We start from the raw sequence: 22723 nt of genomic DNA, 5'->3' as shown, positions 1-22723 counted from the left end.
CGCCTCCACCCAAGGAGGAACCCTGATAGGGGAAACTAAGCCTGAGCCACAAGGGACGAATCCTCTAGCTCCTCAAGGGACGCGTTCACAATTTCAGCAGGTTCATGCACCAGTGAATCCTCAAATCGTTGGGTATGAGTATTCAACTACTGTAACAACTAACCCCGTTTACGGGATACCCCTATACCCCGGGTTTGGAGGAAGTGGGCATGCTAATTGGAGTGAAGCACAAGAGCAGATGCCCCACAACTACGAGGTTTGGCTTCTATTCCGGAAGACCAAGAATTCTCTGGACCTTACATTGAAAGAGATTCTGAATCTTCGGATGATGATGTGGCTCTGAGAAGGAGGCATGCTGGTAAAGAATCAATGCCTGATGCTAACCAACGCCCTAGGAGCACACGATGAATGAATTCCCAAGAAGTATAAGAGAAGATCAGGGCTCACGAAGCTGAGATCCAAAGGATGAAGTGGGACCTGGAGGCGCACTAGACCCCAAGACCCCTACTACCTCCGAGGAGGACAGATCCTCCTCAAATCATAGACCTAGATGGTCTAATACCAAGAAGGGATGTTGCTCTAAGGGCTGATTCAAGTGATCTCATGCCCCTAGGAGATCTTGATGATCTAACTCCACCATTCAATAATGAATTCCAACTTATCAAGGAAGTATAAGATGCCCACCATGAAACCTTATGATGGCACTGGGGATCCCTCAAATCATGTCAGAACATTATCTAATGCACTGTTGCTACAGCCCGTGAATGACACAATTAAGTGTCAGACCTTTCCTAAAACCCCGTCGGGAATGGCTCCAAGGTGGTATAGCCGTTTTTCTCCGAATTCAATTGGATCCTTTAGAGACTTAAGTCAAGTTCTCATTAAGCAATTCATTACTGGAAGAGTGCATGACAAGAGTTCGGCATCTCTCATGAGCATTGTGTAGGTAGCTATAATAACACTGCAGCAAGGAACTAGGGACGAGTTCTTCAAGATGTCATTAACCAAGCACCCCCCTGAAAGCATGTTGCAGCTTCAAGATAGGGCCGGGAAGTATATCAAAGTGGAGGAAAGTATGAGGAAGACGATAGTTAATAAGAAGCCCGTTGGTGGCATGAAGCGAAAGACTGATCTAGAATATAATGCCAAGGACAAGTATCCTAGAAATAAGCCAAACGCTGATTTAACCCCGAAAAAGAGTGGACCTGGATAAAGGTTCACTGAATATGCTAAACTGAATGCTCCTAGAAGTCAGATATTAATGGAAATCGAAAGGGATAGGGATGTTCGTTGGCTTCAGCCCCTGAAGGCTGATCCTACCAAGCTAGATAAGAGCAAATATTGTAGATTTCACAAGGATGCTGGCCATGACACCGATGAGTGTAGACAACTAAAAGATGAAATTGAATTTTTTATTTGAAAAAGAAGGCCGAGCAAGTATACTAGAGATGGAGGGGATTGGAATAATAATGGAAGAAGGAACTTCGAGGATCTCAAATGGATCAGGATGATCAGGGGCGAAATCCCCAACCCAGGGGACCGATGATAAACGTAATCTTTGGAGGACCACGACCCCGAGGGCCAGTGATAAATACAATCTTTGGAGAACCGACTGCTGCTAGTTCATCTAAAAACTCGAGGAAGGCATATACTAGAGAAGTTATGCATATATTATCGGAGAAGCCCCGAAGAGGGCTAGGACAAGAGTAACAATGACATTCAATGATATTGATTTAGAGGGTGTCAAATTTCCTCATAACGATCCTCCGGTCATAACACCGATAATATGCAACATCCCGGTGAAAAGAGTCCTTGTAGATAATAGAGCCTCGGTAAACATCTTACTCCATGATACCTTTATAATGATGGGTTACAATGATTCTCAATTAACCCTAACTAATATGCCAATATATAATTTTGCTGGATTCGAGTGCCCTGTTGAGGGAATAATTAAGTTGGCTCCGACTATAGGTCAGGAACCAAGACTAGAAACACAGATGTTTGACTTTGTAATGGTAAAAGTTGGATCAACACATACAATGCAATCATGGGAAGAACGGGAATACATGCTTTCAAGGAAGTACCCTCTTCTTACCATTCAGTGATGAAGTTTCCCACCTAGAACGGGATTGGGGAAGAAAGAGCAGATCAAAAGATGGCAAGGAGTTGTTTTGGGAGGCAAGTTTTTCCTATCAAAGACCTGGATATGTGTGAGAATGACGAGAAAAGAGGGAAGTCATCACAAGACTTGATTCTGTTCCCTTTGGCTCCCGAGGATTCTCAGAGAGTGACTTTAATTGGAGCGTCACTTGAGAAGCCCCTTAGAGGGAAGCTGGTGAGGATTTTACAAGAAAATAGTGATGTATTCGCATGGTCAGCAGCTGATATGCCTGGCATAGAACCGGAACTAATCACTCACAAATTGAATGTGGACCCAAATCGAAAGATGATGAAGTAAAATAAAAGAATTTTTTCCCCGAACAGGCCGGAAGCAATCAAACAAGAAGTGGAGAAGCTCGTGGAGGCTGGTTTCATTGAAGAGATACAATTTCCAGGGCGGTTAGCAAATCCTGTAATGGTGAAGAAGGCTAATAGAAATTGGAGAATGTGTGTGGACTGATCTGAATGATGCATGCGACCGCTGGTCATGAAATTATAAGCTTTATGGATGAATTCAATGGATACAATCAAATCAAGATGTATAAGGATGACATCCCAAAGGTATCATTCATCACCGACTTTGATAATTTTTGTTATCTTGATATGGCGTTTGGTCTCAAGAATGCATGAGCTACCTATTAAAGGTTGGTAAATAAAATTTTTAAAGATCTTATTGGAAAAACTATGGAATTATATGTAGATGACATGTTAGTCAAGAGTCTTATGAAGAATGATCACATAACCCATTTGGGGGAAGCTTTTGAGGTTCTGAGATATCACAAATGATGTTAAACCTTGCAAAGTGTGCTTTCAATGTGGGATCTAGAAAATTTTTGGGATTGATGGTCTCCAAGAGGGGATTAAACCAAATCCTGACAAGATAAAGACCATCTTGGACATGGATCCTTCGCGGTCTATTAAAGATGTTCAAAAACTCACTGGAAGGGTTTGCTGCCTTGGGACGATTTATCTCCAAATCTAGAGACGACTGCTTGCCATTCTTCAAAGCCTTGAAGAAAGTAAAAGATTTCATATGGACCGAGGAAATTCAAGAGCCATTTGAAGGATTAAAGAACTACATAGTTCAAGCCCCGTTCTTAGCTAAACCAGTCTTGTATGAAACTTTGTACTTATATTTTGTCATCTCAGAAAATGCCTTGAGCGCCGTGTTGGTTAAGAAGAACTTAAAATCCAGAAACCCATATACTATGTCCGTAAGATTCTGCATGGAGCAGAGTTGAATTATTTGACTATTGAAAAATTTGATTTAGCCTTGGTGATGGCTTCAAGGAAGTTGCGTCCTTACTTCCAAGCTCATTAGATCGAGGTACTAATAAATCAGCCTTTGAGAAATATTATTCATATTCCCAAAGCTAGTGTGAGACAGATTAAATGGGCCATAGAATTGGGAGAATTCAACATCAAGTACAAGCCGTGAGCGGCAATAAAAGCCCCGAATGATGTAACTAAAGCATGAAAGTTGGTTGTGCGAGCATTGAGATATTCTTTGATTGATGGAATTTCATACAAAAGATCTTATGTGGTTCCTTACTTAAGATGTCTCACACCTGATGAGGTGCGTTTAGCTCTCAAAGAAGTACACGAAGGTATTTGTGGGCAACACTTGGGGAGCAGAGATCTAGCACATAAGATAACCCGTTTAGGCCTTTATTGGCCAGAAATGATGGCTGATTCCAAAGATTGTGAAGAAGTGTGATCACTGTCAGAAACATGCGCCGGTTGTTCGACAGCCCCCCAGATGTTAACTTTCATCAATTCTCCAATTCTTTTTGGTATGTGGGGAATGGATATTTGATAAGTGGCATTTTATACCACTTAGAACGTCTTAAAATGGCTTAAATTGGTGTCTTAAAATCAAGTATTTTGTGTATTTGATGCGTTTTTCTAGTGTTTATGCATTTCAGGGTATTAGTTGGATTTCGGGGGAGGAATCATCAAGAATAAGCCTTGGCATGTGTTCACCATTGCGAGAGGAAAGGAATGGGCAGATTACTGTGAAGAAACGGAGCAAACCTGGATTTTTTCCAGTAGAGGCCTGCGCGCCCGCACAGCAATGTTGAGCAGCCGCGCAGCAACCTGCGCGCTCGTGCAGCTATGCTGAGCGGCCGCGCAGGGTCGGGGAAAAAGATAAATTATTTTAGACTTCTACTTCTGTTTGGCTTCCAACTTCTATGTAATCTGAGTTTTATGGGACTATTATATAGGTAGATTTGAGACGTTTTCACAGAGAGTATTAAGGGGATTATGTTTTAGATTGTGTTTTACGCAAGAAGCGAAGGAGATAAGGAAGAAGACCGATTTAGCACATCGCAACGAAGAGGAAGCATATTTTCTTGTGATTCTTGTTTCGTTGTAACGTTGGATGCTAGTTTTCTTGCTTTGACTTATTTACTCTTGTGACGTACTCTGTTTTAATATAATTAGTTTAGTTATTATTTTCTTGTGTTTGTTTGTCATGATTTCATATGAACCCATGATGGCGATAAGTTCTATTATGGGCTAATCGTGATCATGGGGTTGCAACGGATTTATTATGGAATTCTTTAGTTAATTGTTTAATACTTTAGTGTGTGATGATTGCATGATATCTAGTATTGGTTGTGCGTATTCGTCTTATGTGCGTCGCGAACATATAAGATAGGGTGTTAATCTCTTGTGAAGCGATGGTGGATCTTGAGATTTAGAACTTGCCATGCTAGCATAGGTTCATGTACGTTGAGCATGATTAGTGGGTAACTCTAACAGTTTTATTTGCCCTATGTAATCAAAAGGAATAACATGTGCTTAAATCGTTGTGTTGTCAATTTCTGTAGACATATAGGAACTCAACATAATTGATGACTATTCAACTTCTATCTTAATTGTGGATGCTTGGTAGAATGGTATTAGTACAATGAAAGTTGGCTTTTATCAGTTTCGTGTTATTCGATTAATATCATCACTGTCACATGCTAAAGGTAATAACAATGGCTATAGAAGGAAGTAATAATGAAGTTGTGATCTCATGAGTGTTTTATTATTGATAAATTGAAGTGTTAGTTAAGTGGTTAATTAAGTAGTTAATTATAGTTAATATTTAATCAACAATTTTAAGTGTTATTATCTTAACATTGAGAAGTAATCATACATTGGTGAGTGAGTTTAATTAGACAATAATTTAGTCTGAGTCTCTGAGGGAACGAACTAGAAAGTATTCTATATTACTTGCGAATGCGTATACTTGCGTGAATATTAGCGCGTGTTTTCGCCCTAACAAGTTTTTGGCGCCGCTGCCGGGGACTCGGCGTATTTGTTTAGTTTATGTACTTACCATCATTGGTCATTAGGACTCAGTGATTAGGACGTAGTAGTTACTTACTCTTTTCGGTTGTGTTTCAGGTACTTTAGCAAGCGTTTATGCAAACTCGTTCTCGTGCTCGCAAGAGGACTTTAGATATAGCGGAGGAGACAGACGAAGTTCTTGATATTCCGGAGAAGTTAGATTTTGAGGATTCGGATTCAGGAACTGAGTAGAAAGAACCAGTAAACATGGGAGATCGTATTGTTCAAGCTGATCCAGCTCTTATGGATTTTTCTCGGCCTAAAATTGATGACATTCAGTCAAGCATCCTTCATCCGGCTATTCAAGCTAACACCTTTGAAATCAAGCCGGGCACTATTCAGATGGTGCAGAATTCTGTTTCTTTTGGCGGAGCGGCAACTGAAGACCCCAACATGCATATAAGGAATTTTGTCGAGATCTGCAGCACTTTTAAGTATAATGGCGTGACTGATGAGGCTATCAAGTTGAGGCTTTTCCCATTCTCACTAAGGGACAAGGCCAAAGACTGGTTACATTCTGAACCAGCTGGGTCCATCACTACGTGGCAAGATCTTGCGCAAAAGTTTCTGGTGAAGTTTTATCCAATGGCAAAGACTGCTGCTATGAGGAGTGCTCTTACTCAGTTTGCGTAGCAACCTACAGAATCTATGTGCGAGGCTTGGGAACGCTACAAGGAAATGTTGAGAAAATGTCCACATCATGGAATGCCGGATTGGATGGTGATCACTGGTTTCTATAATGGTTTGGGGGCCCAATCTCGGCCCATGCTCGATGCAGTAGCTGGAGGAGCCTTATGGGCTAAAAGCTATATTGAGGCGTATAATCTTATAGAGACGATGGCTGCAAATGAGCATCAAAACCCAACTCAGAGGATGACGTCAGGCAAGGTAGCAGGTATTCTGGAAGTTGATGCAGCCACCGCTATTGCAGCCCAGCTCCAAGTGCTATCAATGAAGGTTGATTCTCTGGCTACGTATGGAGTTAATCAAATAGCTATGGTTTGTGAGCTTTTTACAGGTTCTCATGCTACGGATCAGTGTTCTCTTGTCAACGAATCTGTTCAGTATGTGAATAATTATCAGCGACAACAGCAGCCTGTGCCAACGACCTATCATCCTAATAACAGAAATCATCCAAATTTCAGCTGGGGGAATAATCAGAATGCTATTCAGCCACCATATCAGCAAGGAATGAGTAAACAGTTTAACCCACCTGGATTCCAGCAACCACAGCAGTATGCTACAAGGCAATCATATCCTCAACAGGGAAGTACATCTGCACCCACTAGTGCTGATTTTGAGGAACTTAAGCTGTTGTGCAAGAGTCAGACGGTTTTGAGGAACTTAAGCTGTTGTGCAAGAGTCAGGCGGTTTCTATCAAGACCTTGGAAAATCAAATCAGTCAATTAGCCAATGCAGTGCTCAATCGTCAACCTGGCACTCTTCCCAGTGACACGGAAGTACCAGGCAGGAAGGAAGCTAAAGAGCAAGTCAAGACTATTACCTTAAGGTCTAGAAAAGTGGCTTATGCTGAAAAGGCAAAGGAAGTCGAAGCTGAAGTTAGAGATGAAGAATCTAAGCAAAAGGAGAAAGCGGCGGAACCAAGGAAGACTACTGTTGAACACACTCTGCCTGAGGCTAATACAGGGGAGAAACAGCTCTATCCTCCACCACCTTTTCCTAAGAGATTGCAGCAACAAAAGCTGGATAGACAGTTCGGGAAGTTTCTGGAGGTGTTCAAGAAACTTCACATCAATATACCTTTCGCTGAGGCTCTGGAACAAATGCCTAGTTATGCGAAGTTTATGAAGACTATTCTTGCAAGGAAGGTGAAACTGGATGACCTTGAAACCGTTGCTCTCACGGAAGAATGCAGCGCTGTTCTGCAGCAAAAGTTACCACCAAAACTGAAAGATCCAGGAAGCTTCACCATTCCTTACACCATTGGCAATCTAACTTTTGACAAGTGCCTTTGTGATTTGGGAGCAAGCATTAATCTGATGCCGTTGTCGATCTTTAAAAAGCTGGATCTGCCTGATCCAAAACCCACATATATGTCGCTACAATTGGCTGACCGTTCCATTACTTACCCAAGGGGCATAGTTGAGGATGTGCTCATCAAGGTGGATAAGCTCTTCTTTCCAGCAGATTTTATTATTCTGGATTTTGAGGAAGATAAGAAGATTCCCATAATCTTGGGCAGGCCTTTCTTGGCTACTGGCCGTACCTTGATAGATGTGCAAAAAGGTGAACTTACTATGCGGGTCCAAGATCAGGATGTGACCTTCAATGTATTCAAGGCAATGAAATTCCCTACAGAAGATGAGGAGTGCTTAAAAGTGGATGTGATTGATACTGCGGTTACTTCAGAACTCGATCACATGCTAATGTCTGATGCATTGGAAAAGGCCTTAGTGGGGGATTTTGACAGCGATGATGAAGATAGCAACGAGCAATTACAATATCTGAACGCTTCTCCATGGAAGCGAAAGTTGGACATACCATTTGAATCTCTTGGTACTTCTGACCTTAAGAATGCTGAAGGGAAGCTCAAACCATCAATAGAGGAAGCACCTACCTTGGAGCTCAAACCATTACCTGAACACTTGAGGTATGCTTTTTTAGGTGATTCATCTACGTTACCTGTTATTATTTCATCTGACCTTTCAGGTAGTGAGGAAGACAAGCTCTTAAGGATTTTGAGAGAATTCAAATCGGCTATAGGATGGACCATAGTAGACATCAAGGGGATAAGTCCTTCATATTGTATGCATAAAATTCTGCTAGAGGAAGGTAGTAAGCCAACTGTGGAACAGCAGCGAAGACTGATCCCATCATGAAGGAGGTGGTGAAAAAAGAAATTCTGAAATGGCTAGATGCAGGCATCATTTATCCTATTTCTGACAGCTCGTGGGTGAGCCCCGTACAATGTGTACCTAAGAAGGGAGGTATCACTGTGGTCGCAAATGAAAAGAATGAGCTCATCCCTACTCGAACAGTTTCAGGATGGAGAGTATGCATGGATTATAGAAAATTGAACAAAGCCACAAGGAAGGATCACTTCCCCCTTCCATTTATTGATCAAATGCTTGACAGATTGGCGGGTCATGAGTATTTTTGTCTTCTGGATGGTTATTCCGGGTATAATCAGATTTGTATTGCACGAGAGGATCAGGAAAAGACTACCTTCACTTGTCCATTTGGCACATTTGCTTTTCGCAGAGTTTCGTTTGGGTTATGTGGCGCCCCGGCCACTTTTCAGAGACGTATGTTGGCTATATTCTCTGACATGATTGGAAATAACGTCGAAGTGTTCATGGATGACTTCTCCGTCTTTGGACACTCATATGATGAATGTTTGAATAATCTGCGCGTCGTACTCAAAAGATGCGTGGAAACTAATTTGGTGCTTAATTGGGAGAAATGTCATTTTATGGTGCGTGAAGACATTATCCTTGGGCATAAGGTCTCTAGCAAGGGTCTGGAGGTGGACAAGGCCAAGGTGGGAGTCATTGAAAATCTTCCCCCACCTAATTCTGTGAAAGGAATCCGTAGTTTTCTTGGTCATGTGGGTTTTTATCGGCGATTCATCAAGGACTTTTCAAAGATATCTAAGCCGTTGTGCAATTTGCTTGAGAAAGATGTGCCGTTCAAATTTGATGATGAATGTTTGGCAGCATTCGAGACTCTCAAGAAGAGTTTGATCACTGCACCAGTTATTACAGCACCAGATTGGATAGAACCGTTTGAGATGATGTGTGATGCGAGTGATTATGCGGTAGGTGCAGTTCTGGGACAGCGCAAGAAAAATCTTTTCCATGTGGTCTACTATGCGAGTAAGACTTTAAATGGTGCCCAATTGAACTACACCACTACTGAGAAGGAGCTTTTGGCTATAGTCTTTGGCTTTGAGAAATTTCGATCTTATCTGCTTGGTACGAAAGTAACAGTATTCACTGATCATGCAGCTATTCGCTATCTGGTTTCTAAGAAGGATTCGAAGCCGAGACTCATTCGTTGGGTGCTTTTACTTCAGGAATTTGAGTTAGAGATCAAAGATAGAAAAGGTACTGAGAATCAAGTAGCTGACCATCTCTCTAGGTTGGAGAATCCCGATTCTACTTCACAAGATAGGACGTTAATCAATGAATCTTTTCTGAATCAGCAGTTGTTTGCAATTCAGGAGGAAGAACCATGGTTTGCAGATATTGTAAACTATCTCGTCAGCAATATAATGCCTCTTAATTTGACATCCGCTCAAAAGAAGAAGTTTCTGCATGAGGTGAAGTGGTATATGTGGGATGATCCATATTTGTTTAGACAGGGAGCTGACCAGATCATCAGGAGATATATCCCGTTCTGTGAGACGGAGGGGATATTACGAGACTGCCATTCCACGGTTTATGGTGGACACTATGGAGGTGAGAAGACGGCAGCTCGTATTCTGCAACAGGTTTTTTCTGGCCTACTTTGTTCAAGGATGCTCATCAGTTTGTTTTAAGGTGTGATCATTGCCAAAGAGTGGGAAATTTGTCAAGGAAGGATGAGATGCCATTAAATGTGATGCTTGAAGTCGAGGTCTTTGATGTGTGGGGAATCGATTTCATGGGGCCTTTTATCGCGTCTTGCAATAATCAGTACATCTTGCTAGGAGTCGATTATGTCTTAAAATGGGTCGAAGTTAAAGCTTTACCGACAAATGATGCAAAGGCAGTGCTAAATTTTCTTCATAAGCAAATTTTCACAAGGTGTGGAACACCTCGGGTAATCCTAAGTGATGAAGGATCGCATTTTTGCAACCGTAAGTTCACTTCTATGATACAGCGTTATAATGTGAATCATCGAGTAGCTACTGCCTATCATCCGCAAACAAATGGTCAAGCGGAAGTGTCTAACAGAGAGATAAAGCGTATTCTAGAGAAGGTTGTTTGTCCGTCAAGGAAGGATTGGTCTTTAAAGCTCGATGAAGCTGTTTGGGCTTACAGAACAGCATACAAAACTCCACTTGGGATGTCACCGTTTCAGTTGGTATACGGTAAGGGATGTCATCTACCGGCGGAGCTTGAGCATAAGGCCTACTAGGCATTGAAGAAATTGAACCTGGATTTAGATGCAGCTGGTAAGAAAAGAATGCTTCAGCTTAATGAACTTGATGAATTTCGACTTCAAGCGTACGAGAATAACAAATTGTATAAGGAAAAGGTGAAGAGGTGGCACGATAGGAAGCTACATCCTAAGTTATTTGTGCCAGGGCAACAAGTTCTTTTATTCAACTCTCGGCTCCGACTTTTTCCTGGGAAGTTGAAATCAAGGAGGTCTAGACCTTTTATTGTCAAAATTGTGTTTCCACATGGAGCGGTGGAAATTTTTGAGAATGATTCGGACCAAGCATTCAAGGTTAACGGTCAGCGGTTGAAGCACTACTATGGGGACATGGCAAACCGAGAGGTGGTTAGTGCCATTTTGTTGACTACTTGAGAAAGGTACGGAACGTCAAGCTAATGACGAAAAAGAAGCGCTGCGTGGGAGGCAACCCTTGAATTGTTGTTACAGGAACCCTTAGAAGTTAATAACCTATCCAAAAACACAAAAAAATCAGAAAACAGGGGCTGAAATTTTTTTTTTCCAGAGACCCTCTGCGCGCCCGCGCAGCTATGCTGAGCGGCCGCGCAGGGGTCGAGTTCCAGAAAATTTATTACAGTTCAAAAAAAAAAAAATCAAAAACACAAAAACAGTTTTAGCCCATACGCCCACGAATTGTTGCCACTACCCCATCATTTTATCCCTTAATTCCCAAACCCTAGTCTAATCCACACCCTATATATATATACAACTATCCTACATATCTCCCACAAAACTTCCTACACTTAAACCCTCCCACAAACATCAAAAATCAGTTCTTACACACTTTTATTCACTAATCAATGGCACCCAAGAGAGCACGCACTATTGACAGCAGCAGCACAGTTCCTACTGCTGATTCATCGAGGGGTACTGCTGCAAGGCCTCGGTTAACTGACAGAGCTGCGGAGGAGGAGTACACTAGGCTGTTGGGGAAGCCGATTCTGAAGGAGAGGGGGTTTTTACCATCAGGGAGGGATGGTGAGTTGTTGCCCATGATTGCAGAGAAGGGGTGGATAGCTTTTTGTGAGTCACCCGAAGCAGTACCGATGAGCGTTGTTCGCGAGTTCTACGCGAACGCGAAGGTTGAAAAGAATGGGTTTTCTGTAGTCCGTGGGCAGACGGTTGATTATCATCCTGCGGCGATTCGCCGTGTGATTGGACAGCGAGAGAGGAAGCCCGAGGAGGAGAACTGGAATGAAAAGACTGCTGAGGATTTTGACTTGGATTTGATTTGTGCGACTCTCTGTCGACCGGGTACAGTTTGGACCCGCAGTCCAGGCAATAATGAGTATCGTCACTTTCCGGCGATCGCCATGAACAGGTATGCCCGTGCATGGAATGCATTTATATGTGCTAATATTTTGCCTTCTTCACATGCACACGAGGTCACAGTTGAGAGAGCACAATTGTTGTCGGGAATTCTGCATGATGAGTACTATCTGGACCTTGGTGAGTTTATCTACCAAGGAATTCTGAAGTTTTTGAGGGGAGCAAAGCATATGAACATCCCTTATGCATCCACGGTTACGAAGCTATGCCGAGCAGTGGGAGTGAACTGGCCGGCTCATGAGCAGTTGCAGTTGCCAGCAGCTCCGATTGATTCTGGAACTCTGAATGGGATGCAGGAGTGGACCGGTGGTGAGCCTGAGGAGCATGGGCTGGGTTATCATCTTCCAGGAGGGCGAGGACTCTGCATACCCACCGCCTGATACTCCACCCACTGAGGGTGATGATGATGATGACTCCGAGTAGGTATACCATGTGTTCCTTTCTACTACTTTCACTGAGGACAGTGAAGATTTTTAGTTTGGGGGTGGTAGTTAAGGAATATTGTGTGTGTGTCATTTAGTTGCATATTCATGATAGTTTAGTTCATATAGTTACATAATTTATGCCATTTAGTTTTTTTTTATGAATGTCATGTAGCTCATGCATTTACCATGATCCCTTTTGCAATAAGTTATCGACTGAATTGTGATATTGATGCGAGTGTAGTGATAGCATTAAAGTGATATTAAGTTGTGTAGGTTGATATGCATGCTAGAAACAATTGTAAGTCCACTAAGTCTTAAAGAATGCGTAAGGGCTAGATTGTTGTTATGATTTGGTTATTTTCAAGGTCAATCTACTTATTATGCTTAGAATTCGATTATAGGTTCTTAGTGATAAAGACATGAAAAAAGAAAAAATTTTGGAGAAAAAAATATGGAAGTTGTTGCTAGTTGTGGCTAGGCGTCAAATGGCTACTAGCCGGCTCGCATATGTTGCGAGTAGTCTAGGGTTGAGCAAGATGGAGCGAAACGCACTTGCTCAGAAGTTATTAAAAAAAAAAAAATTGCATAATTGATCAAGAGTGGGATCTTTGGTATTCGAGTTATTAAGTTCTTAGGGGACTTTGTGGCTAGTGACCTAAGGCTTTTAGAGTCTGGGATCCGCTAACCTAACGCTCGTTACATGGATACCATTGTATAAGTCTTTTATGGATCTCACTCATTGCACGGTCAAATAAGCATTTGAGTTGTAAATAAAAAGCACGATTCCGTAGTAAGCTCCAGAGTTCTTGTAGTGTTGTATATCACTTTGTGCCTAGAATTTTTATTTTTTGTATAATCGTAGGATTTCCTTGAGGATAGTCTAGTCATAGTAATTGGTCTAGTTCCGAAGCATATCTGTTAAGCATTTGCACACACCACGTTTCTGGCTGTATGTCCGTTTGCATGAGTTTATTGATCTTTAGTTGTCTAACTGCATTCGTTGAGATGTGACAATTTGGTTGGTTAATTGTAGTAAGGGGGATCGTTGCATTTTCATATAGATTGCATTCATGCATATTTTTATTTGTTTTTGAGTCTGTGACGCTTGAGGACACACATCGATTTAAGTTTGGGGATGTGATAAGTGGCATTTTATACCACTTAGAACGTCTTAAAATGGCTTAAATTGGTGTCTTGAAATCAAGTATTTTGTGTATTTGATGCGTTTTTCTAGTGTTTATGCATTTCAGGGTATTAGTTGCATTTCGGGGGAGGAATCATCAAGAATAAGCCTTGGCATGTGTTCACCATTGCGAGAGGAAAGGAATGGGCAGATTACGGCGAAGAAACGGAGCAAACCAGGATTTTTTCCAGTAGAGGCCTGCGCGCCCGCGCAGCAATGCTGAGCGGCCGCGCAGCAACCTGCGCGCCCGTGCAGCTATGCTGAGCGGCCGCGCAGGGTGGGGGAAAAAGATAAATTATTTTAGACTTCTACTTCTGTTTGGCTTCCAACTTCTATGTAATCTGAGTTTTATGGGACTATTATATAGGTAGATTTGAGACGTTTTCACAGAGAGTATTAAGGGGATTATGTTTTAGATTGTGTTTTACGCAAGAAGCGAAGGAGATAAGGAAGAAGACCGATTTAGCACACCGCAACGAAGAGGAAGCATATTTTCTTGTGATTCTTGTTTCGTTGTAACGTTGGATGCTAGTTTTCTTGCTTTGACTTATTTACTCTTGTGACGTACTCTGTTTTAATATAATTAGTTTAGTTATTATTTTCTTGTGTTTGTTTGTCATGATTTCATATGAACCCATGATGGCGATAAGTTCTATTATGGGCTAATCGTGATCATGGGGTTGCAACGGATTTATTATAGAATTCTTTAGTTAATTGTTTAATACTTTAGTGTGTGATGATTGCATGATATCTAGTATTGGTTGTGCGTATTCGTCTTATGTGCGTCGCGAACATATAAGATAGGGTGTTAATCTCTTGTGAAGCGACGGTGGATCTTGAGATTTAGAACTTGCCATGCTAGCATAGGTTCATGTACGTTGAGAATGATTAGTGAGTAACTCTAACAGTTTTATTTGCCCTATGTAATCAAAAGGAATAACTTGTGCTTAAATCGTTGTTTTGTCAATTTCTGTAGACATATAGGAACTCAACATAATTGATGACTATTCAACTTCTATCTTAATTGTGGATGCTTGGTAGAATGGTATTAGTACAATGAAAGTTGGCTTTTATCAGTTTCGTGTTATTCGATTAATATCATCACTGTCACATGCTAAAGGTAATAACAATGGCTATAGAAGGAAGTAATAGTGAAGTTGTGATCTCATGAGTGTTTTATTATTGATAAATTGAAGTGTTAGTTAAGTGGTTAATTAAGTAGTTAATTATAGTTAATATTTAATCAACAATTTTAAGTGTTATTATCTTAACATTGAGAAGTAATCATACATTGGTGAGTCAGTTTAATTAGACAATAATTTAGTCTGAGTCTCTGAGGGAACGAACTAGAAAATATTCTATATTACTTGCGAACGCGTATACTTGCGTGAATATTAGCGCGTGTTTTCGCCCTAACAATATTCTCGGGTCATTTCCGATGGCTACTGCTCAAAGAAAGTTCTTGATTGTAGCAAATGATTACTTTACTAAGTGGATTGAAGCTAAGCCTTTGGCCAAGATTACAACTAAGCAAGTTGCTCAATTCCTGTGGGAAAATGTCATGTGCAGATAGGGGATCCCCGAATCTTGGTGACTGATAATGGAGCACAATTTAATAATGATGAGTTTAAGAAGTATTATAAGGGGAATGAGATTGAGTTATGGTTCACTTCTGGAGCACATCTCCAAGCCAATGGGCAAGCAGAGTTTGCAAACCTAATTATTCTAGATGGATTAAAGAAGAGGATTGAGAAGCACATGAGTAGTTGGGTGGATGGAATACTTCCAATACTTTGGGTCTACAGGACCACATGTAGAGTTACAACAGGAGCAACACCGTTTATGTTAGCATATGGGGCAGAAGCTGACGTTTAAGTGTAGATATCACATTCATCTCCAAGAATCCAAGCGTATAATGCTGAAGAGAATGAAGAGGGACAAAGTTTAACCCTGGAGTTGATAGATGAAGTGCGGGACAAAGCACACGCAAGGATTGGGGAACACCAAAAAAGGCTTCTTTCTACTATAAATTAAGGGTGAAAGAAAGGTTTTTTAAACAAGGTGACTTGGTTCTAAGGAAGGTGGAAGCTTCCGGTGTGGGGTAGAAGGGAAAACTCGCCCAAATTGGGAAGGACAATACAAGATCAAAAGTGTTCCAGGAAGAGGATCCTAGAAGCAAGAAACTATGGACCGTTTTGAAGTCCGAAGAACTTGGAACACTCAAAACCCGAAAGTCTATTTTGTATTAGTTTGATTGGAAAGATCTTCATTTGTTAAAGTGGCAAATAGGTTGAAAAGCACCTTAAAGCTTTGATTGCTTAGGATTTTATGTTTTGTAAGACTAGTATTTTCAAGTTTTAGTTTTAGCAAGGCTTGTATAAGGGATGAATCCCTAGAGACTATGGAATTTATAAAATTTCCAATATGTGGTATTGAGTTCTTACAACACACAAAGTTATAATAAATAAAACTAAGTGCATAAATTCGGATATAAAAACGTAGTGTTTGATAAATAAAGACACTATTACAAGTTCTGATCATAAATAATAAAGCCACGCATGGCCAATAAAAACTCTTAGGAGCAGAGGTGCCATCGGCATCCGTGTCGTCGCCTCCTTCTCTCTCATCAAAATTCTCTACAGTAGAGGTCTCACTAGAAGAAGGGCCGACATCGTCCTCTGCGGGCTGAGAATAGGACTCAGGGCACATGTAATTCGTCGGGTTAACATCAGGACAAGTCTCATTCACGGTCCCGAGGGCCGTGTCCCATCCAGTCCTGAAAAATCCAGGAACCCCATATTCTTCTTAAACTCTCATGGACTGAGCAAACTCATCCGTGTACAAGTAAGCATCAATGATTCTGTCCTTCTCAGCCTTTAGAGTAACTAGCTCAGCATTGGCATCCCCTAACTCTTATGCCTTGCGCTTTATCTTCTTCTCCAGCGCAATATACTTCCTCTGTTTCCTTCTGAGGGAATTAGCCGCGTTATTCGAGGCTTTCTTCCAGGACTCGGCTTGTCTCACAGTTGCTTGGAAATAAGCATTAGACTGAAAGGAAGAAGAAAAATAAAAGGACGTAAGGAAAGGGGATAAAGTAGCAATAGGAACAAAGGAATGTTAAAAATATATATATAAAATGGTTAAAAGGGGAAGACCCTTGCCGAGGCTAGAGATTGGGCACCCATAAGCTTTACCCTCTCTAAGTCTGGACCAGCCACAATATCAGTGAAGTCCTTAGGGGTCACATAGTGATAAGACCAATCTCATGCGTGCTTCATGGAACCAACCACTGAATCCCCTCGATGGAATCCTCGGAGAGACTGGAAAACACTAGTAGCTATAGTAGCCGGAGCATCTTGGGTTTCAGTTCCCCCTAGAAGACGCCTCCACTATGGGCTCTTTATACTTCTTCAGAAAGCTAGGCTCCGTTGGCTTACTATAGGGATCCAACCCCGTAAGCCGGGCCTTTTTCATTCTTGTTGTTTTCTCAATGACATGAAAGTTCTTATTATTGATTTCCTTGGCGGCTGCAAAAACAAGGGAAAAGCAAAAATAATTGGTGTCAATATTGCATGAAGAAAATAAAAATAAGAAGGGAAGAAAAAATATCGTACAACGAGACTGAGGAAAGCTCATTTGGATCAAAGAAAACTCCTCTAAGAGAGTCCAGCTGGGAGTTTCGCCATTATTATTTATAAGATCATTATATATGCCATTCTCTTCGGGAGTTAGGTGAATGGATTTGGGGCTACCATCACTGACCTTCCCCGAGGGGGATCTAAAAGTGTGCCCCGGTCTCCATTCTCCCACTTAATCCCGACAAAACTGTCTCTTCAGTGTTGGTTATTATCAGGAATTGAAACACTATTAAAAATTTGTTTACACTTGGGCCTTTGCATAATATAAAATCAACCACAAGAGTTTTGGGCATTGTTATAGCACTGGAAAATTTTCCTAAACACAGCTACTGAAAGAGGGAAACCACTCCTAAGACACAAAACCATGAAATAAAGAATATTTTTCCAGGCATTGGGAGGAAGCTGACAAGGATTAATTGTAAATCAGCAAACAAAGTGTATATAAACTCGTGAAAAGGAAACCTAAGCTCCGCAGTAAGGGCGTCTGTATAAACAAACAAAGTATCGGGCTTTCAATGGCATGTACGGTCACCACTTTCTGCAGGAACTATTCTAAGAGGGGGACGAACGTTATAGGTTTCGTTGAGTTTGTTAATAGCATTTGAATTATACCACTTTTTACAATAATCAAAGGAGTCTAAATGAGTTTCGAATGGATATTCATCCCCCCAAGTATTAATCATATCTATCAACGACATATAAGAAGAGCGAATTTCAATGTCGTTACCTATCTTAGAAGCTGGAGCAATCTTCGTTGCCCTTTCTGAACCTTTTCCAGCCATTAATGGAGGTTGGAGTAGAGCTTGAAGTGGAGGAATGAGGAAGAAGGTGGCGGGAAAAGGCTGATTTCCCCGGAAAAAGCTTTAAGGATGAGGAAGGAGATTTTGAAAGGAGAGTTTAGAAATGAAAAAGTGAAGTGTGAGAAACCACTTCACTCCCCCCACTCTTATATAGGACTCCAAACAGGTCATTGGGCCAGTAAAAAGGGCAGACCATCCGGTCATAACAGGTTAAAAGCCCAACCCAAAATCAAGAAAGTTCCGGAAATTTCCAGGATAAATCAAATATAATAATAATAAATATATATTTACAGTTTCCAGAATATTCTGGAATAGTGGGCCAAAAGAAAAGCCCAGATAAATAATGGGCCAAAAGGAAATCCCAGGTAGAGATGGGCCAAAAGGAAAGCCCATCAACAAAGCCTATAGGCGCATCCTGATTGAAGATGTAAAAATTTAATCAAAAATCTCGACCTAAAAAATTATGGTCAAAAATCAAAAAAATCATGACCTAATTTCGGTCAGGAGTTCTGATCGAATGATCCTAATCGAAATAACCCACGATCAGGAATTTTAGGCCAATAATTCAGTCAAGATTATGTTAAAAACAAGAAATTCTGACCTAAACTAATACCATGATCCTGATCGAAAGGTATCGGTCGAATAAACTTTCGATCAAGAATTAAAGACCCTTAATTTGATCAGAAAGCCCAAAGTCAACGTTAAATCCTGACCAAATTCGGTCAGGATTCCTGGTCGAATGATCCTGTTCGAATTACTCCATGAGCAAGGCAAAAAGGGAGCATAATTCGGTCATATTTGAATTGTCCCTGACCGAATTCGGTCAGGATTCTGATCGAACCAACCTGACCAAAAGTAGCTTCGACCAGGGCTTTTGGGACCATAATTCGACTAGGATCCCGATCGAATGGATTCCTCGTCGAAATTATATATTAAAAAAATAAAGAAAAAAGGAAATAGAAAATTCTTCAAAATTATAAATATTTTCTGGAAATTAAGGAAAATCCCTAAAAATTCCTCAAAATTATAAATATTTTCTGGAAATTAAGGAAAATTTCAGGAAAATTCCTGAAAATTAAATGAACTTAAATTCAGCAAAATCCAATACGATTTCCCAGAAGTTGGGGGCAAATGATAGGGGATAAAATAAACCTCGATTATGTCATTAATACATAATTAATTACACCTGACTTGGGCTGCTTACAAGGCCCATTTATAAATGCCCAAATCCCCTGAATATTAATTAATTTGGGAAAAATCAGCTGATAACTAAAGCCTAAATAAGGACACAACTTTTTAGAGATATGCCTTCAAGAAATCTCATAAGATAAGGATTTAATTTCATGCATCATAGGACTCCAAAGTCCACTCTAAATTTGAGACTTGTTCACCAAGTCTCCTAACCCTAATCTAATTTCAAGGCATCTCATGCCTATATAAGGGGTCTCACCCCATAAATTAGAACTACATTTTTACTTGATCCTTGGCATACAAAAAGGTACGTAGGTATCTTATTAAGGCAGATCGAGTCATGAAGCACAACTGCAGTCAAATCGAGCCTCGAAGCTCACGAACACTAGCAATAAATACATCCTAAATTTTTATCTAAAACAATATGGTTATAATTATATATTAATTTAATTTTAGTATTTATTATTTATATTAAAACTATAAATAATTTAAAATTTAAAATTTATTAAATATTAATTAAATTGTAAAGTCAGTACCATTTAAAAGGCTTGGTAGGTACCAAACTAAACCACACCCATATAGACGGACAACGTATTGCACGACAACATCGTAAGTGACAAATGCATATACAAATTGTACATTGGAAATTTAAGAATTTAAGAATCCAGAAAAAATCAAGAATTTAAAAATATTTACCTATCACCATTAAAAAATCTAGTACATGTATACAATATTGACAAATGAATAGAAATTTATAAAATTTCCATAGAAGTCTTCATGCAAGAACTTGACCATTTCAGATTTTGATAACTTTGATGGATTGCAAGGTTAAATACGTAAAGAAAAGAGATACATCTATAGTGAATTAAAGTTTTCAAATATTGAAATCTCTATCATGATGACAACTGCCTTTTCATGCGTGTGCTAAAATAGAGATGATGGATGGGTTTCCTCAACAAGTCCTCGCTTCACTCCCTTTTCTTAGTTAGTTTTCTTTTTATCAATTATATTTGTTCGAACATATTAATGTTTCACTAAGTTCTCCCTTTTATGGCATGTTTCGCAAAATTATTCCCTTTGTGGAATTTATTAACCGATAAAATTGATCGTTGTTCGTCCTCCTTTGATATGTTAATATAAATCATTTTTTCAGCCGTCCGCTATGTAAACTGCCTACAAGACCAATAACGTCTTAGTCTTATAGAATTATTAGCTTTTGTCTAATAAAAAAACTGAAGTATATAAGTCATATTAGATTCTCGTAAATATAACGAATATAATAATGATCGGAGATTAAGAATAGTAATAATAATAATTTGAAAAATGAGAGGGTTATGATGGATCGTTCAAAATATATTGACATAAACTCTGGTATATATATAAACACAAAACTCAGAAAGTAATTTTTTTTTTTGCTAAATTAAATATATATTAACAAGAAAGAGGGATTAACCCTTGCTCTAGTAGACCTAGAGAAGACTATCTATGATCAATATTAGCATAAAAGATTGAGAATATAAAGCACAAGGTCCTACAAAAACCAACTACAAAAAATCCCTATACAATCTAGGTTCTTGAACCACTTTGAAGATAGGAATGGAGTTTCAATATCTAGCATAATTCCATTAAGAACCAAAGACGGGTCTCAGACCCCTTTGTCATGCAGTCTAGCATTCCTCTCTCGCCAAATATGATAGCAGAACACCTGCAAAGCAAGAAGCCCCAAAGTACTACGCCCCTTATGAGAAATTCTATTTGAGTCCATGATCAAATCATTCCAGGAAATGCCAGTGATAGGGAGCCTAAGAGAGAAGGCCAACCTCGAGAGAATTGATCTACTGTAAGTATAGTGAACAAAAAGGTGGTCACTAGTTTCAATCCCTCCTACACAAAGATTACAAAAAGGAGAAACCTGAAGCCCAAAGCGAGCGAGTCTGGTGAATGTTGGGAGCCTCCCTCGACAAACAATCTGTTCGTGATGAGCATAGCGTGGGACACTAAGACGGTGCCAAACGGAGGAGCTCCACTGTTCTTTTATAGCTCGACTTCTGATCGAGTCCTAGATGTGCCGGATCCTGAGGTGCTTTAGGGGCCTCAACTCCCAACTTAAAGTATCAACTTTCGAAAGGTTGAAGTCCGGGTTATCAAAGTGAGCAAGCCATTGTACCAAGTTGGCACTAAGATGTCTCAGTCGAGCGTTAAGACTAGGAAGGCACCACCTTCCAGTATGAATGAGATCACTGACCGTGGCTTTTTTCCTTAAGTTCACTTGTAGGTAAATCAAATCGTGTTTTATTTTGGCCAAACATTTGTGATGCCACCATGGGTCAAACCATAAAGAGGTGGCTCTTCCATCCCCTAGGTTAAACCAAAGAAACTGAAGAGCAGTAGGCCTTAGTTTCAACACCTTCCTCCAAATCCATGAGCAATCAGTCGGAATCTCCATGACCCAAAATTTGTTAGATTTAAGATGAGTTGAGTACACCCAAGACACCCAAAGAGAGTAATCCTTGTTTACTACTCTACACAAGTGTAGGAGTAATTGGGAATAATTCCACTCCTCAGGGTTACGGAGCCCTAAACCTCCCTCATCCTTGGGGAGGGAGATGTCACTCCAGCAGACCTTGGCTCCTCTAACTTTTGAGTGGTCCCCTTTCCATAAAAACCTTGTCATCAACTGCAGGATGTTCTTATGCACAGCTCTCAGAAGAATGAAGTGGTTAGTCCAATACGCCTCTATAGAACAAAGAATAGCTCTGATCAACTGAACACGTCCTGCTAGAGAGAGAAACAATGTAGTCCAGAGATTCATTCTAGTAGTTAATTTGTCGATAAGGGGAAGGCAATCATCAATGCAAAGTTTCGAAGAAATAAGAGGAACACCCAAGAACGAGACCAGTAGACAACCATGAGGAATTCTAAAGGCATCATCAAACCAACAAACAACATCTTCCTTGCAATTGCTAAAGAAAACTGAGCTTTTGTGAGCATTAGGGCTAAGACCACTAGCACGTGAAAATTTCTCTAAACAAGGCATCAGGTGGTTTATAGAATTTTTGTCCCTGTGAGAAAAGAGCAGAACATCGTCCGCAAAAAGAAGATGGTTAAGTTATAAACCTTTGCATTTCCAGTGAAATTGAAACAATGGATTATTGGATTGGAGAAGCAAGGTTAAAACGTTCATTCCTAGAGTAAAAAGATATGGAGATAAGGGGTCACCTTGACGAAGGCCCTTAGCACCCTTGAAAAACCCGGAGAGAGCACCATTAATTTTCACGGAGTAAAAGGGTGTTGTAATGCAAGCTTCAATCCACGAAATGAAGTTAATAGGAAAATTGTATATACAGGAGAGAGGATATAGTAATGCAAAATATTGTATTACTTCTTTAACGAACAACTGAATACAAATTACTCTATAATGGAAATAGTAGCTAGCTAGAAATAAGCATTAGACTCATATAATGATACCACGTACTAAAACTAAGTCCTAAAAAACTTAACTATGCTAAGAGTTATTCTCATGTGCTCTAG

General features: G+C 40.2%; 1 non-coding gene across 1 annotated transcript; it reads right to left on the bottom strand.

Annotated features, from left to right (window-relative positions):
* Positions 1 to 6102: 6102 nt before the first annotated feature.
* On the bottom strand, positions 6103 to 6209 carry LOC141709816 (small nucleolar RNA R71). The gene has a single exon (XR_012570373.1). It is a non-coding gene; the product is annotated as a small nucleolar RNA R71 (small nucleolar RNA).
* Positions 6210 to 22723: the final 16514 nt, after the last annotated feature.

Source organism: Apium graveolens, chromosome 2 (genome assembly GCF_009905375.1).
Source record: "Apium graveolens cultivar Ventura chromosome 2, ASM990537v1, whole genome shotgun sequence".
Lineage (NCBI taxonomy): Eukaryota > Viridiplantae > Streptophyta > Magnoliopsida > Apiales > Apiaceae > Apium > Apium graveolens.
This window is presented reverse-complemented; position numbering and strand designations above follow the sequence as displayed.